Source organism: Podarcis cretensis, assembly GCF_951804945.1.
Source record: "Podarcis cretensis genome assembly, chromosome: Z".
Lineage (NCBI taxonomy): Eukaryota > Metazoa > Chordata > Lepidosauria > Squamata > Lacertidae > Podarcis > Podarcis cretensis.
The window spans coordinates 23,549,443-23,565,053 of NC_137184.1; the positions used below are offsets into that span (position 1 = coordinate 23,549,443).

A 15,611-nucleotide genomic window follows, 5' to 3' on the forward strand; every position below is an offset into this window, starting at 1 on the left:
TAAATAAATAAAGCTCTGGTGAATTAATACCGTAAGTATTGTGAAAACAGCTAAAGCCTGGGTCACTGCAACCTGATGTTATCAGTAAGCCACCATACCCTTTTCTTCTCTGCATCACTGAAAAGGTTCTCCAGAATTCTTGCTTTTCATCTGCTGTGAACCTCAGAACCTGTCCCTCCATGAAGCAAGTTTAAATAACTCCCACAATGAGCATCCATCACAAGTTAATTAGATAACAGCAGCATCTACGTGGCTGCTATAATTTCCCATTACATCAATCTCTGGCAGAGAATGAAAGGTCATTTTTGTAAGCTGATTTGCTCTTGGGCAATGATCACAGTTTCATTGTGAGACAGACAATTATATTAAAGTTATGAAACCAGGTGGTTCAAAGCAGCCTGGATTGCTCTCTCTTATAGCTGTCCAGTAAAGTGTGGGGGTTGGTTGGGTCCAGAGAGTGGCTAATGCTTGATTTGTGTGAGGCGTTGGTGCCTACTGCCTTGAAATATGCAGTGGGGCAGCCTTTCCTAAACAAACAAACCCTGGACCCCTTGAGCTGGATTGGCTATTGAATAGTTACAAATGGGGGAGGTGGGCAGCTGCAAGCAGAGGTAGATTTAGGGCAGCGTGGCTGGTTCCACCACAGTGGCCACAGACTCATAAGTCAATACATTCTACTGCAAAATAAATTGTATAAATGATTGCCCAAATAATAAATTCAGTTGGCAATCCTATGCATCCTTGGAAGTAAGACTTACTGAAGTCAATAGGACTTACTTCTGCGTATATAAGGGTGTGGCGACTTCTGTTTCAGTGTATCTGAAGAAGTGTGCATGCACACGAAAGCTTATACCCAGAACAAACTTAGTTGGTCTCTAAGGTGCTACTGGACAATTTTTTATTTATTTTGACTGTGTCAGACCAACACGGCTACTTACCTGAATGTTGTACCCAGCATTAAGGAACCTAATATAAGAAGAGTCCTGCTGGTTCAGGCCAATGGCCCATCTAGTCCAGCTTGCTGTTCTCAGTGTGGGCAACCAAATGCTGCAAACAGGAGATTCATAAGCAGCACCTGAGTGCAAGACTACTTCCCTCTTCTGTGGTTCTGAATGATTCCGAATACAGAACATAACAGTGAAGCTAAAGCATAGCCATCATGGCTAGTAGCCATTGATAGCCTTATCCTTCATGAATTTGTCTAATCCTCTTTTTAAAGCCACACAAGATGATGGCCATCACTGCTTCCTGTGGGAGTGAGATCTATAGTTCAGCTATGCACTGCATGAACAAGTAGACAACCAGGGCCTACCCATGGGTTGGATGCACGTAAAAAGACAGGCAGGGAAGCAATTAAGAATTGGAAATCTACTATATATTTTCAAAGGTAGTTTGTCCGTTTGTCCTCTGCAGATTCAGACACATCTCGATATATCATTGCCAAACTCAGCATGGTAGTTCCCAAGGTGGGGGTGGAGGTTGGATGTCGGCTACCATTTTGAATCAAGATGGGAGACCTAAATGTGACCTTGACATAACTTCACCTGATTTTTGGTGTTACAGGTCCAAACTCCTACAAGTTAACTATCCATTTAAAAAACACAATACTTTTAGGTTTCTACAAATTTCCGGGAAGCGCTAGACACTCCTCATGAATAAACAAACAAACCAAACAGATCAAAACCCAGGCTCTGAAGAAATTTGATGTGGTGCATGGTAATCTACCATTTTTTAAACAAGGCCTCATAGAAAGTTTGCTCTGTTTCACTTGTGAGAAGAAATGGTTTCTACCATTTCATGTATGTGTGAGACATTTCACGCTTGTAATTTAAGGGAGGGCAGAGAAGCTGTCCCTGTTGGGCCTCTACCCAATTCAATTTTGCACTTAATTTTTACAGCCACTTACCCTCCTAATCTCAGCCTTCATTCTGTCCAAGCCATAATTGCCCGCCAATCACTCTTTGTCTGTTTATACCTCCCTCCTGCCTTTTTTTCTAGTTTTGCCCCTGCCCTCCTGCCACTTCCTTAAATTGAATTAGGCCTAATTAGATCATGCAGCAAGATGGATAGCATATCACTGTCATGGCTCCCTAAAGGCGCACAAGCAACCTCTTCCACTGCCGCCTGACCCCCAGGTCCCCACATGAGAGGATCTCAGCTTTTCTCTCAAGACCTGGTGACAGGTGCTGCCTTTGCTAATGGCTTTACACAGATCCAATTGAGGGGATGTCGGGTCAAAATGGGTTACACTTGCTTAGCCATAGTGATTTTAAGGACTGTTTATCATACTGACACCACGCTTTTCCTCTTTATGCTCATAAATTGGGTACCTGACAGAAAAAACACCCTGATAGTCATTTCTCTGTGCTTTCTTTAAGATCTGCATAACAGATAAGGCTGAAAGCCATTTTATGCAAATGACTGTTGGAGAAATCCTGAAACTGAGAGATTGGAACGAGGACCCTAAAATATTAAATTAAAATGACTACTCACCCCACATGAATTAGAAATAATAATAACAATAATAACAAACCCTCAAAGTGATGGCTTTTATGAACATACAGAGATTCCTTATATTAAGTCAGTCCATTGGTCCAACTAGCCCAGCATTGTCTGCACTGACTGGCAGCAGCCCTTCAGGGTTTCAGGCAGGAGCCCTTCCCAGCAGTATCTGGAATGCCAGGAACTGAAATGAGGACTATCTACATAAGAAGCAAATGCATTTTCACTGGGAGAGAGCCCTTCCCCTTCATGCTGGGCAGCTATTTGTGTATATACCCATGTCGTTGAAGTTCAGAATCACCTTGGTTCCAAATACGTTTTTGCTGATCTTGTAAGGCTCAGATGTATTACAAATTCCTCTGAGAAGTTCTTCTCTGGCTCAGAATATAAAAAATTCTGCAGATGGACAATCAGTCATTAGGTTGATTTTGTATTATGCAGTGCAAACATTCTTTAATGTCAGATCCATACTCTGAAGAAACTCAGCATATTTATTCAGACATAAGTTCCTCCAAAGTACAGAGTGACTTGCTCTTCTTCAATAACTGGGTGTCTAAGACTGCATCCCAATTAAGACTCTGAATCACTGTGAAAGTACATAAACAGCAAAGCTTTTTAGAATTGTTATATATAAAAAAGATAACCCTGCACTGATGTGTTTACGCCAAGACCATATAACACCGATCCTGAAAGACCTACATTGGCTCCCAGCACATTTCTGAGCACTATTCAATATTGGTGCTGACCTTTAAAGCCCTAAACGGCCTCGGCCCAGTATACCTGAAGAAGTGTCTCCACACCCACCATTCTGAAGCTGGACCCTGACTGGTTGTAAGGCAAAAGGCAGGCTGGTGGGAGCTAGCTAAGGCCAGGCTAAAGTTGATAGGTCAATGCCCACTTCACGACATGGTTGCTTCAAGATTGAATTACTGCAATATGCTATCTGAGGGGCTTCCCTTGAGCTTGATCTGGAATTTGCAGTTAGTACAGAATGCTGCAGCACAGTCGCTGGCAGAAGTGAGGCCTTGTCAACATGTAACACGTGCTCAAAGATCTGCACTGCTTGCCAGTTTGCTACATGGCCAAATTTGAGGTGTTAGGAAATGTATTTTTTGTGCATTCTGCACTAGGAGCATTTTACCTAAGAGATTGCCTTACCCCCATAATATGCCCACTCTGCTGTTTTGATCAGTGGAACTGGCACTGTTACAGGTGCCACATAATACTCTTTCTACATTTGTAAGAACTCAATCTTTTAATGTGGCAGCACCTACACTTTGGAACTCCCTGCCTATTGATATCTGGCAGGCAACTTCACTGTATACCTTTTGGTGCCTGATAAAAGCATTTTTGTTTAGATAAGGCTACCCAGATGATTAGAAAGTTGGTGTGAGCTTTAATCTATTTTAGGTTTGTTTTTTTTAAAAAAAAATAACATTTTGGAAGTCTTATATTGTTGTTGTTAATTATTCTTACTGATTGTTTTATCTTTTTTGTAAACAGTTTTCAGGTTTTTTGTTTTTACAAGCAGTGTACAATTGTTAGGAAATGAATGAATGAATGAATGGATGTCCCATTCGCCCTAATGGACCAGCCTCCCTTGCTCATTCGGCTACTTTGGGGGTTCCCCCTCCAGACTTTTCTTCTTCTCAATATGTTTTGTACTTCTGCAAAACTCCTCCAAGGCTGGTATTTCTTCTGTGTGTGTGGCTAATGCAGCTTTGACTCTGTAAGTACCAGCAGCCATGCCTGAGCATCTGAAATAGCAGGAATAGCCAAGCTAAGCTTAGAAGGCTTTTTTTTTTAAGGGGTTTGAATGGAATTAAGCTTTTTTCTTTTAGTTGATTACAACACCCACTCCCAGATGATGTTCAGTAAGAATAAAACAGCTGGGAAGCCAAGAGCATCTGCTAATCTGTGTTTTTTACCTGGAACCAGCCACTGCACACACATCTGGTGTCCTCTCAGCAGCATCAACTGCCTCAATAAATCCACTTGCGGCCAAAAACAGAGGCTCATATTCTAAACCCTGTAAAGAGAGTTGCTTAAACTCAGCAGTGTGATCGCAAGGTTCAGAAAAGGGAAATCAATATGATCAAGGGGGTGCAGTGAGTCACCTATGAAGAAAGGCTGCAGTATTGGGGACTTTAGGCGAGTAAGAGGTGACATGATATAGGTTTATAAAATTATGCATGGCATGGAGAAAGTGGACAGAGAAAAGTTTTCCTTCCTCTCTTGCAACATTAGAACCTGTGGCCATGAAAAGAGGCTGGACATTGGAAGATTCAGCACAGAGGGAAGTCAGTCCTTTATGCATCACAGTTAAACTATGGCACCCACTCCCCACAAGAGGCAGTGATGGCCAACAACCTAAATGGCTTTAAAAGAGAATTAGATAAAATTCATGGAGAGCTATGATGGCTATACTCTGCCTGCAATGCTTCCACATACCAGTTGCGGGGAACCACAGGAGGGGAGAGTGCTTCTGTGCTTTGGTCCTGCTTGAGAGTTTTCCACAGACAACTGTTCAGCCACTGTATGGACCACTGGCCTTATCCTGCAGGCTTTTCTAATGTTCTTATAATACAGGAGTGTATACTGTTTATACTGTTGCAATGGGAGCTTGGTGTGGATGTCATAGCCCCCTCCCCAGTCTGATTTTTTTTTTTTTGTGCATATAGCCAAACACACACTTGGCTTAGTTCTAGCTTTCATGTTCAAATCAATAATGGTCAGCTCCTCCCTCCCTGCAAAGCACACACACACACTTCTAGGGTCTGATGCTACTCAAAATGGAAAACGCTGCACACAGCATTACAAAGGTACATACACATGTGCAACTGTTTACCCAGATTTTTTTAAGAAATAAAATTTCTAGCCTGGTTGGGAGCATCACATTTGCTGTGTGCACCTGTGACATCCCAGTGACACCATTCATTTCAAGTGGGGAGGGAGACTGTTCAAGTAATGCATAGGGTTGTTGCTGGCCTTCCATGGTTCGGTGAAGTCTGAGTGCAAAAGCCTGGTTACTTGTTCAAGACCAAGAGCCTATATACATTTTATAAGCCAGTTACTGCTTTCATGCATTCCAAGTGGTTTGTGTGTACATTAGCTCACTAGACCCAGATCTGTTTCTCTGTAGCACTGCAGCTGTAGCCCTGAACTGGTGCCTGAAATCTATAGTGAGCTGGAAGACCAATAAACTAACAATGAATCCTGGGAAGGCAGAGGTGCTGATCATACTCTCCCTAAACGAGAAGGTTCGTAGTCTGGATTCCTAGAGGTCCAGGTGACTTCAGTGGCTAGGAGTGCTTTTTACCAGTTTTTTTTTTAGTAAAATAGCTACAACCATTTCTGGACTGAGATAACATGACCACTGTTGTCCATGCTCTGGTAGCCGCCAGGTGGGATAACCGAAATGTGGATTATGAGGGGCTGAGCCAGAAGATGAAACTACTGTAAGATATGGCAGTTCAACTGTTCACTGATGGTGGGATAACCACCATCCTATGCTACTACTGCACTGACTGATATTCAGCTACTGGGTTAAGTTCAAGGTGCTAGTTGAGGTGTGCAAAGCCCTGTACAGCTCAGGAAAAGAATATCAGAAAGGTGGTCCTATTCTCTACATAACCCAACTGATTGCTGTGTTCTGCAGCAGAGGGATAGCTCAGTCAGTAGAGCATGAGATTGGTAATCTCAGTCGTGGGTTCAAGCCCCAAGTTGGGCAAAAAGATTCCTGCACTGCAGGGTGTCGGACTAGATGACTCTCGTGGTCCCTTTCATCTCTATGATTCTAGGAAGAGCATCCTGCAGGTACCATCTTCTCAAGAGGAGTGTTCCATACAGGAATCAGGCTCTATGGTGGCAACTAACCTTTGAAACTCCCCCCCTTTATACATCAGACAGGCACCTTGTCCCTTCAACACCTGTTGAAGACATTCTTCTAAGTGATTTTTTTAAATCCCAGATACTATCTTATTTGTATTGTGATCTGATGTGTTATTTCCATATATGTTTGCTTTAATATATGCAAATGTTTGAGCTGATCTTGTATGTGCAATTGTTCAGTGTATGTTTTTACTGCATTGCCAATATTTTTACGATGCCTCATAACATGCACTAGCACTGAGACTCTGCCTATTGGAGCAGTCCCAAAACATCTGGAGGGCACCAGGTTAGTGAATGCTGATAGGAAGACATATTGCAAACTGTTTTGTTCTCCTATTTCTTCCTCTTTGGTTAAGATTATGACCATGGCATCATCAAGGAAGGAGCTCCCGTAAAAAGAAATAAATCAAAGGACACTAATGAAATAGGATGGTCTCTTTAAAAACCCTCAGATTTATTTATTAGACTTCAGCAAGGAGGGCATACATTGCAAAACAAAGAAAAACACATTAAAAACTTGAAGATAAAATGAAAATAAAATAAACCAATATTAATGAAACTTCAGCAGAAACATAAACCATCTGACACAGCAATGGAGGATAATGGAGTGACAGTTTGTTTAAATCAAACCGCATAAATGAGTATCTGGCAGTGTTTAAATGAGAGGCTGAAAACCTGAAACCACTTACTTGTGAGAAATCCTACTGCCTTCAGTAGGAATGGTTTCAAAGTTCTAGGGTAAGAAGTAAAACTGGGCCTATGCATCCTAGGTCACCAATTAACTCAGGACAGTGGGATACTCTGGTAAAGGGTTTACATCTGCATGAGGGGTTGGGAATCGTTAATCTCCATATATCATTAGACTTTAGTTCTCACCATCCCTGTCCATTGGCCATGCTGGCTGGGCTGATGTGGGTTGGGAGTCCAACAACACCTGGAGGGACACAGGATTCCACCACTGCTCTATATAGTCCCCCACCCCGATCCAGCTATGTGGGGATCCTACTGAAAGCAGCAGAGTGGACATCTGGATTTGCCTTATGGCCACATTCCCTAAGTTGGAGATCCATGTGTGCATCTTCTTCTGTAGATTAGGGCACATAAAATCATTTCCCTCTCAAGCCTTTACATGTAAACCCTGTACCAAAACAGCAATATTAGCCATTGACCAAAACCAGTCCCAATAATACAGTACTACAATGGAATGTTTAAGCCTACCAAGGCTTAGGAGGAACACTTAGTATACAATTCTAGTGCTTCAGTAATTTAAAGCATCTTACAGACATTATGTCACTAATTCCCATAACATGGGTGCAAAGCCCACACAGCCTGTATCCAGCCCATGAAACTACTTCCAGTTGCTCACCAGCCCTTTGCAAAAACCAGGGATCTAGCCTCTCCCTTTAGACCTCCATTTACCTAGCAAAGGGGGCTTATCCTCTTCTGGCACAACAATATTGTTAGGTCTTAGCACTTTAGGAAACAGGCAAAAGAGCAGATCTAACAAAGTTGAGTCAATGTTTTTCATCCCCATGACAGCTCTGGGGTGGGAGGTTTCTCCTCCTATCCCAGTGTTGCAGCAAGGATGAAAACCACTCTCTGTTCTTCACAATGAGTGTGTGCAACTCTGTAAAGTAGATCAGCGTTATTATCCACTCATCACAGATTAAGAGCCAGCCAAGAGTGAATAACTGAAGGTAGTCACCTACAGAGGTGGCAGCAGGGGTGAGCTTTGAGCCATTTTTAGCGAACCAGTATGGCAGACCAGCTCTTATAACTTATTTTGGAAAATGAGCACCAAGTGAACTATCAAATTATTCCCCCCCCCCTCCAAAATAGGGAGATTATCTTCACAGCTTTGCAAAGCAGATACCAACTCCCTTTTGGGGGTAGAAAGGGGGGGGCTCTTACAATTATTTTCAATTCCTGCCATTCTCAGTTATGAATGTGTGCCTTCTTTCTCAATTTAGGTAACCTGAAGCAGGAAAACTGAAACTGGTAAGAGACACCTCAAAAACACTGGGAGAAGCAACGCCCCACACTATAAGGGTCCTGTAGGAAAACACGCAATGACAAGACATACACTTAGCAAATGCTCTGCAAAACAGTGATGCATCAGTCTCCAGGCATGACCCTGGAAGTATTAATAGGTACACAAGGATACGGACAGGCAAGACCAAGTGGTTGGAACCCCATAAGTTACTGCACCCATCTTCAGTCAGTGCAGGAGTATCCAAGCATTGTGAAAGGTGAATATTGATGTTACAGCAGGGTTCTTCATGGTGTAACCCAGCTTTGCAGCTAAGAGGTAGTTTCATCTGCCCGTCTGACAGTCCTTAATCTCCTTCTTCCGTTTGTGCAACAGATGGGGTTAGGCTTGTTTTTTTTAAGGGGGAAATATATAGGGAACTATATTCCTCACTTGCAAAAAAGCAAGCAATGTGTTACTGGTTGCACAAGCATTACAAAAACCATATTGGCCCTGGAGATAAAACTACCTCATCTGTAAAACAATCAGCCTGTCCCCAGTTATGCCTGAGAAGCTGCAGGACAGGTTTATCAAAACCCACTGACAGGAAATTCACTGTCATCCTTCGAATGCTGCATCACTTTTTGCCCTGCATTGCATACTTTCATGGCTGGGGTAGGCAGAAGGTGGATCTGCATCTGCTGGGAGTTCTCAAGGATTTCTGACTCCCAACTGGTTAAGAATAGCAGCAACAGAACAACTCTATTCCCTGCCTTAAATGGTACTGCAGAAATGTTAGAAAGCTTGGGGGTAGCCAGGAGTGCAATTCTGTATGGAAGGACTGGGAGCTCCACTTGGTTTTGCACTTCAAAGCAAAATTCCTGGGTTCAGTGGCACCTGACTTCAGCTGCTGGTCCTCAGTAAAAAGTAAAAGTATATCCCACAACCCTGAAGGTGGTGCAATAAAGACAGATAATGGCAGGAACTGACACTGAGATGTGAACAGTGTTCTTCAACTGATACAAGGCCATATGAGGAATTTGCAGTGATCTCCTTCCAAAGAAAAGTAGAACTATTGGAATGCATTTGATTTTTACTTATTATAATCAGTCCTCTTATCTTTGAGGGAAGGAGGAATACTCAGATGTTTTAAGTTTCATCCAGATTCCCCCCATAACAAAGCGTGATGTCAATCCACATTCTTGCCAATGAATGCGGAATGAAAGGCTATAGCTAACTCAAGGAGGCATAGTTTACTAAAAAGGACCAGCCAGAAAAAAATGGAAAAGGAACTTTGCTACCTTATTCAACAGAGAAAACATTTCAAGGCATTTAGCATTTCCCTTTTTTCTGTTAATGTAAATCTAGGGGAGAACCATCCTAATTGTGGATCAAGTTTTCACCAAAAGGAAGGGGAGGGGGGAATATGCAAGTTTATTAGCTTTAAGTAGCAACCAAGATGACTTGCAAGAAAAAAATGGGACACCCTTTACAGATCAAAAGCAGAAATAAAGACACACACAGAGAGAGAACACCACAAAACAGTATTCGACAAGGGTTACAAAAAGTTATTAAATGCATATTAGAGCCCAGAAAAGCAAGGGGTATGTGTGAATGAAAAAGGTAGAGGGACTTAAAATCTTCCAAGATGGCTGTCAGTTTATAGTCCAGCAATGACCTCTGAACAGCATGCTGCGCCCCCGCCACTGTTTTGCACATGTATAAGCAGTAGCCAATGCTTTCCCCCCTTTCAAAACTGCAAATTGCACATTTCTTTAAAAATAGACAGTAAAAAGAACAGCCCATAAAAATTTTCCATGAATGTATACAACAACAATGAAACCTATAGAAAAATAGATAAATCTCGGATGTGCAGTGTAGGCACAGCACCTGGTAATCTGACCTGCATTATATATGTAGCATTAGGGGGGAGGGAGAAACATGCATGCCACAGTAAGCTCTATGGAGGAAAGAAGGGACATACATGGAATAGAATAAAATAAATGAATCCTAAGGCAGCCAATTCCGTAAGTTGCATTATGCATGCAATGAAGAACCTCTTGTCTTCTGAATCTACCACTAATCAATGTTGTTGTTTTTGATGATCCCTCCTGGTGTTACAAAGGAGGGAGAAACACCTGTACAATTTAAGCAGCCCATCATTCTGTTCGTTACAGTACAATCCTAATCATGTTCCATTAGAAGTAACCCCTACTGAATTCAGTAGGGCTTACTTCTCAGGCAAGGTTTTTCTTCTTCGATTATAGTATTTAGTCACTTCTTTCTTCCTTTAAAAAAGGAATGTCCTTTAAAAAAGGTGGAGGACCTTCCTATAGGGAAGGTCCTCCACCTTCCAGTTGCTTTTGGTTGCCCTTTCGTCTTTTTGAGAGTCACTGACCATCACCATACACTGCATGGTATGCATGGCCACACCATAGATTTGTATAAGGGCATTATACTACTGTAGCTTTTATTTTTCAATCCTTTTCCTAATAATCCCTAGCAAGGTGTTTCCCTTTCCCCCCCAGCTGCCTCATACTGGCTTGATGTTTTCATTGATTTATATATTCATCATGCACCCTAAATATCTTTCCTGATTACCTGTTCTTAATCCCCTCAGCACGCATAGAACGTTAGGATTTATTTGCTCCAGCATACATCACTTTACACCCACACTGAATCTTAACTTACTGTTTTGTTGCTCTTTCACCCCATTTGCAAAGCAACCCTTTCAGGGCTCTTTCCTACCCATTTGGACATTCACAACACTAAAATAACAAGGTATGATCTGCAAACTCACTGCTCACCCCTAACTCCAGATCGCTTCTGACCAAGTTAAAAACAGGAACTTGTCTCAGTACAGATTGTGGGGAGATTCCACATCTTCCTTCCCTCCACTGTAAAAACTGTCCACTTATTCTTATCTGGAGGGAGGTAAGAACTGGACCATCTGCCACCTGCTGATTGTTGGGACTTTCGCAAATGTGCTGGACTTAGCTGGAGCTCAATATGATCCCATCAAATGACTTCTTAAATTCTTAAGCAAGAGTGCATCCACAGGATCACTCAGCACAGCTTAATTATGCCTTATCTGGCAAGACATCCTGAAGTCCTGTAGTTTTAAACACATGCTAATGGACTGTAAAGCAAAACCACCCCTAACCAACCCTAGATCACACTAGACTAGAAGTCAGCATGGGTTGAAGCAGGTATCTTCAAGCTTTTTAGACCCACTTTTAACCTGAATATGCATTTCGGGACCAGTTTCTTAATTTTCCATCATATGTTTGCATGGTGGTAGTGCTCCTCTTGCAACCCACTTTGGAGCAGGCCACAATGCACTAGTGGGTCCCAACCCAACCAGTTGAATATCAGGGGTTGAGAGCATGTGAATTCATGTTGCCTATTCCTCTAATAATAGTACCAACGCTATCTCCACTTAACACTAACCAACCAATTGTTGCTCCATTGCGACAGGAATCCCAGCTTGAATCCCAGTATTCCTTGGCTTGAACACAATGCCATCCAAAGGAAACCAAAGATACTTCCATTCTTAATGGAACTGCACAAGATTGCAAAACCTGAAAAGAAGTCTATGCAAAGCAGTCCCACACCACCCAACAATTCCTACTAGAATCACATATGAAGATTCCAGACCTCTTGTTATAAAAACATTATGCTTCATGGGGAGAAAAAGAACCAGCCTCAAATGAGCATCAACAGATATTGTAGGCAAGCACAGTGCAGAACTCTGCAAACAATCAGTCTTTGCTCATCAAGCAACAGTTCCAATGACTGAAGAGAAAAAGAGCTTTTTACCATGGATAGTGGCTTGACTCTTCAACAATTGGGGAAACAGTTCTATTAAAAATTAAAAGTCAAAGCTATGTATTTGTACACATTGCTCTCTTTTGGATGCATTTCACCTCTTTGGATTGCGGCCAAATATTCAAGCTTTGATTGTACAGACTTTCATCTACTCATTGGACTCCTGAATGTCTTCCTTGGCAAAGCTATTCTTAGTCTTAGGAAGACAACAGTGAAGGGGCTACAGTGGGAAATGTTCTGGGTTATAGCCATAGACACAAATCAACATGGCCTTTTATTTCTTTCCTAAGATCCGTCTGACACATTACTGAGGGGTGCAAGATGAGCTGGCATAATTCTAAGTTGGACTGCTTTAGACTATCTGGGGGAGGTCCAGTTTCTGAATGTTCCCCGACTTAAAAACTATCTTCATGGTGAACTAGCCATGAAAAAAGGCCATGCTAAACATTTGCCCTCAAAACTAATTTTTGATGTGCAGTGAGGGTTCCTCCCCCTTTAGTGTGAGGAAACAGTCAAAAACATGACCCATATCCAAGTTTCTACCACATTCCGCATAAACAGTTCTAAAATACAATTAGCTTCACTACTGAAGTCAACCTTCCCTACCTTCTAGGTTAAGGTTACCAGATTTTTTCCAATGAGTCCGGGGACACTTTTCAACTTCAATGGATTTTGTATGGGGACTGATTTGTAAATTTGGGGACTGTCCCCGGGAAACGGGGACGTCTGGTAACCTTATTCTAGGTCAGGGATGGGGAGCCTGTGGCTCTCCAGAGATGTTGCTGGACTCCCATCAGCCCCAGCCACTTTGGTGAATGGTTAGGGATGATGGAGACAGTAGTCCAACAATATCTGGAGGGCCACAGGTTTGCCACCTTGTTCTACATCTTTCAAGTCAGGAAGATGCCTTACCCTGAGTCAGACGATGGTCCATCTAGCTTAGCATTCTCTACACTGACAAGCAGTGGCTCTGCAGTTTCAGGCAAGCATCTTTCCCAGCCCTAAGTGAAGATATGGGAACGGAACCCAAGACCTTCTGAATGCAAAGCAGGTACTTCTACCACTGGCCAAGAATCCAAAAAACAAGACCATAGGAAGAGAGAAAGACGAACAAGCAGCCAGCCTTTCATGCTTCTGCAACCCCATTGTCCTGCTGTCATTTCTGTGTGCCAAATCATTGTTTTTAGCCACAGACCAAATCAGATAAGATGGTAATTTTAAAAAGAGACAGAGGAAAGGTTATATAGTACGAAGATTGAAAAATCTTTTACAAACAGGTCAAATTACCAAGGCAGAGTCAAACTGTTGTACACACTTGTATAAAAATGTTTTTCTTTTCTTTTTTAAATTTCCCCCATTAAATATGTAAAAACCAAAATGCTTATACACACACACACACATTTGTAGAAGAACATTCTTATTAACACAGAGTTGTTGGTTGTTGTTTTTTTTACACAAATACATTATCAACAAGAGTTACACCATTTGACAACAAACTTCACAAGATGTCTTTGGTGATGTGTTCAAAAGGAAAATGGGGAGCGGGGGAACCTGCCATGCCACCAACCTAACCCAAAACACATTGAAGACTTGGCCAAGGCAGGCCACAGCGAAAACCTGTGTGCGATACAGTGTGATCATTAATAGTTCTAGTTTGTGAGCGGTAGCAATTCAGAACAGAGGCAAAATGAGACAGGCCTGGCAGCTTGGCAGCTGTTTGACAAGGCTCCTTCACTGGCAGTCCCACACAGATACCAAAACATGGAGGCTTATTAGGCCCCCGGTGAGTTACCTTGCATGGCCAATTGGTTGTGTTTGGGTCAATGGGGCCATTAATCAGGCAGAAATCAAGCCTAAAGGATCTATGCAATCTAACATGGGTGGATTTGCGAATCTGGACATTTGGTTCCCAGTGTCCCTGTCTTGCTCAGATACTTATCTTTTAAGCAAATGTTTACATTCTATCCCACAGGAGGGATTCTTTGTCAAATCAAGAGCTTGAGGATAAATACCTCATCCACAACTGCCCTGAAGCTTGTTTCCTAAGTCCCCTGAACCCTTGAAAGCTAAAGCTTCAGAGGAGCAGGGGTGTGGGTGCAAGCCCCACCCTCAATCTGCCCCATGTGTACTGAGAACAAAGGTCTGACACCAGTTCTGTGAACATTCAGCTGACTGCGCTTTCTACTGAAAACAACGGAGGATTCAGTTGCTTAGTGAAGACAGGAGTGATGAGCAGGCTGCAAGCTAGTCTACACATTACACAGAATCACAAGACAAGAGTTCCGGCCAGGTGCCACTCCAGGCAAAGAAAGCAGGACAGAACTGATTTGCTAGCATGCAGCTAAACTTGCTGGCATGCATGCACTCCCAGCAAAAGAGCATGCACTCTCTGCCTTGTCAGAGCACCTCTGTACTAGCATTTGGGACAGGGTGGGCTATCAGTTGCCTAGGTTCTCTCATGTGAGGAAGCATCCTTCATAGTGGGTGATGTATGTGGAAAAGATCAGCATGTAGTTCTCAATTGAGGGGGGAAATCTTGGCTAGCTCAGAACCAGACCCTTTTGCCATGTGCTTAGCTCCCTCTGAACTTCAGGGGATGTTTAGCCACATGAGGTAACAGAAAGGTAAAAACCTGGCAACCCATCTCACATGGCTAATCCTCCTTTGAAGGTGGGCAAATGATGAACAGACAGGAGATTTGTTGTGCCATGAAGTACTATAGGCAGAGACAGATCTGGCCTTTGGGTAAGTACATCAACACTCTCCCAGCTGAGCCCTGCTGGAATGAACATGAAGAGCCCAGTGCAAGAAAACTTCTCGATGCTATCTTAATTAGTTTAAGGTATGCATAAACCATTTGGATTTTCCACCTCAGGTTCCTCACTCTCTTTGGCTGGCTCTGAGCTAGAGCAGGAAATAAGATTAATCTTTCATAAGAGGCTGGTCAGAGGTGTGGGTTTTTTATATAAAAAAAATTACGAGTCTTACTACATAGTATTTACATACGTACTGCTAAAAAAAGAAAACAAGAGTGAAGGGAAGATAGAATATAAGAAACTGCTTCACACCAAATCAGAACATTTTGCCAATCTAGCCCAGTGTTGTCTACACTGACTGGCAGCATTTGTCCAAGGTTTTAGGCAGAAACCCCTTCCAGCCCTACCTGCAAGTGCCACTGAGGAATGAACCTGGGATCTTTTGAATGCAAAGCAGTGAGGTAGGGCCCTTCCTCTGAAGTTGCCCTTGTGCTGACAGCAGCTTCAAGGGACTTGGCTTTAATGTAGGATTTTCCTCTTGCTGGTCTTCTTCTCCGATTTATTAACTAACAAATACTGGCAGGTATGGGCACTCCTTGAGCAAAGCAGCAAGTTGTGCACCACTTCTTTCAAAATGATTTCCTCTAAAAGCTACCATGCCAGAT

General features: G+C 42.6%; 1 protein-coding gene across 1 annotated transcript in view; it reads left to right on the forward strand.

Moving 5' to 3' along the window:
- The window catches only part of LOC307207675 (uncharacterized protein C8orf48), a 391,608-nt gene that overhangs the window by 19,708 nt on the left and 356,289 nt on the right, over positions 1 to 15,611 (forward strand). The window lies entirely within an intron of this gene.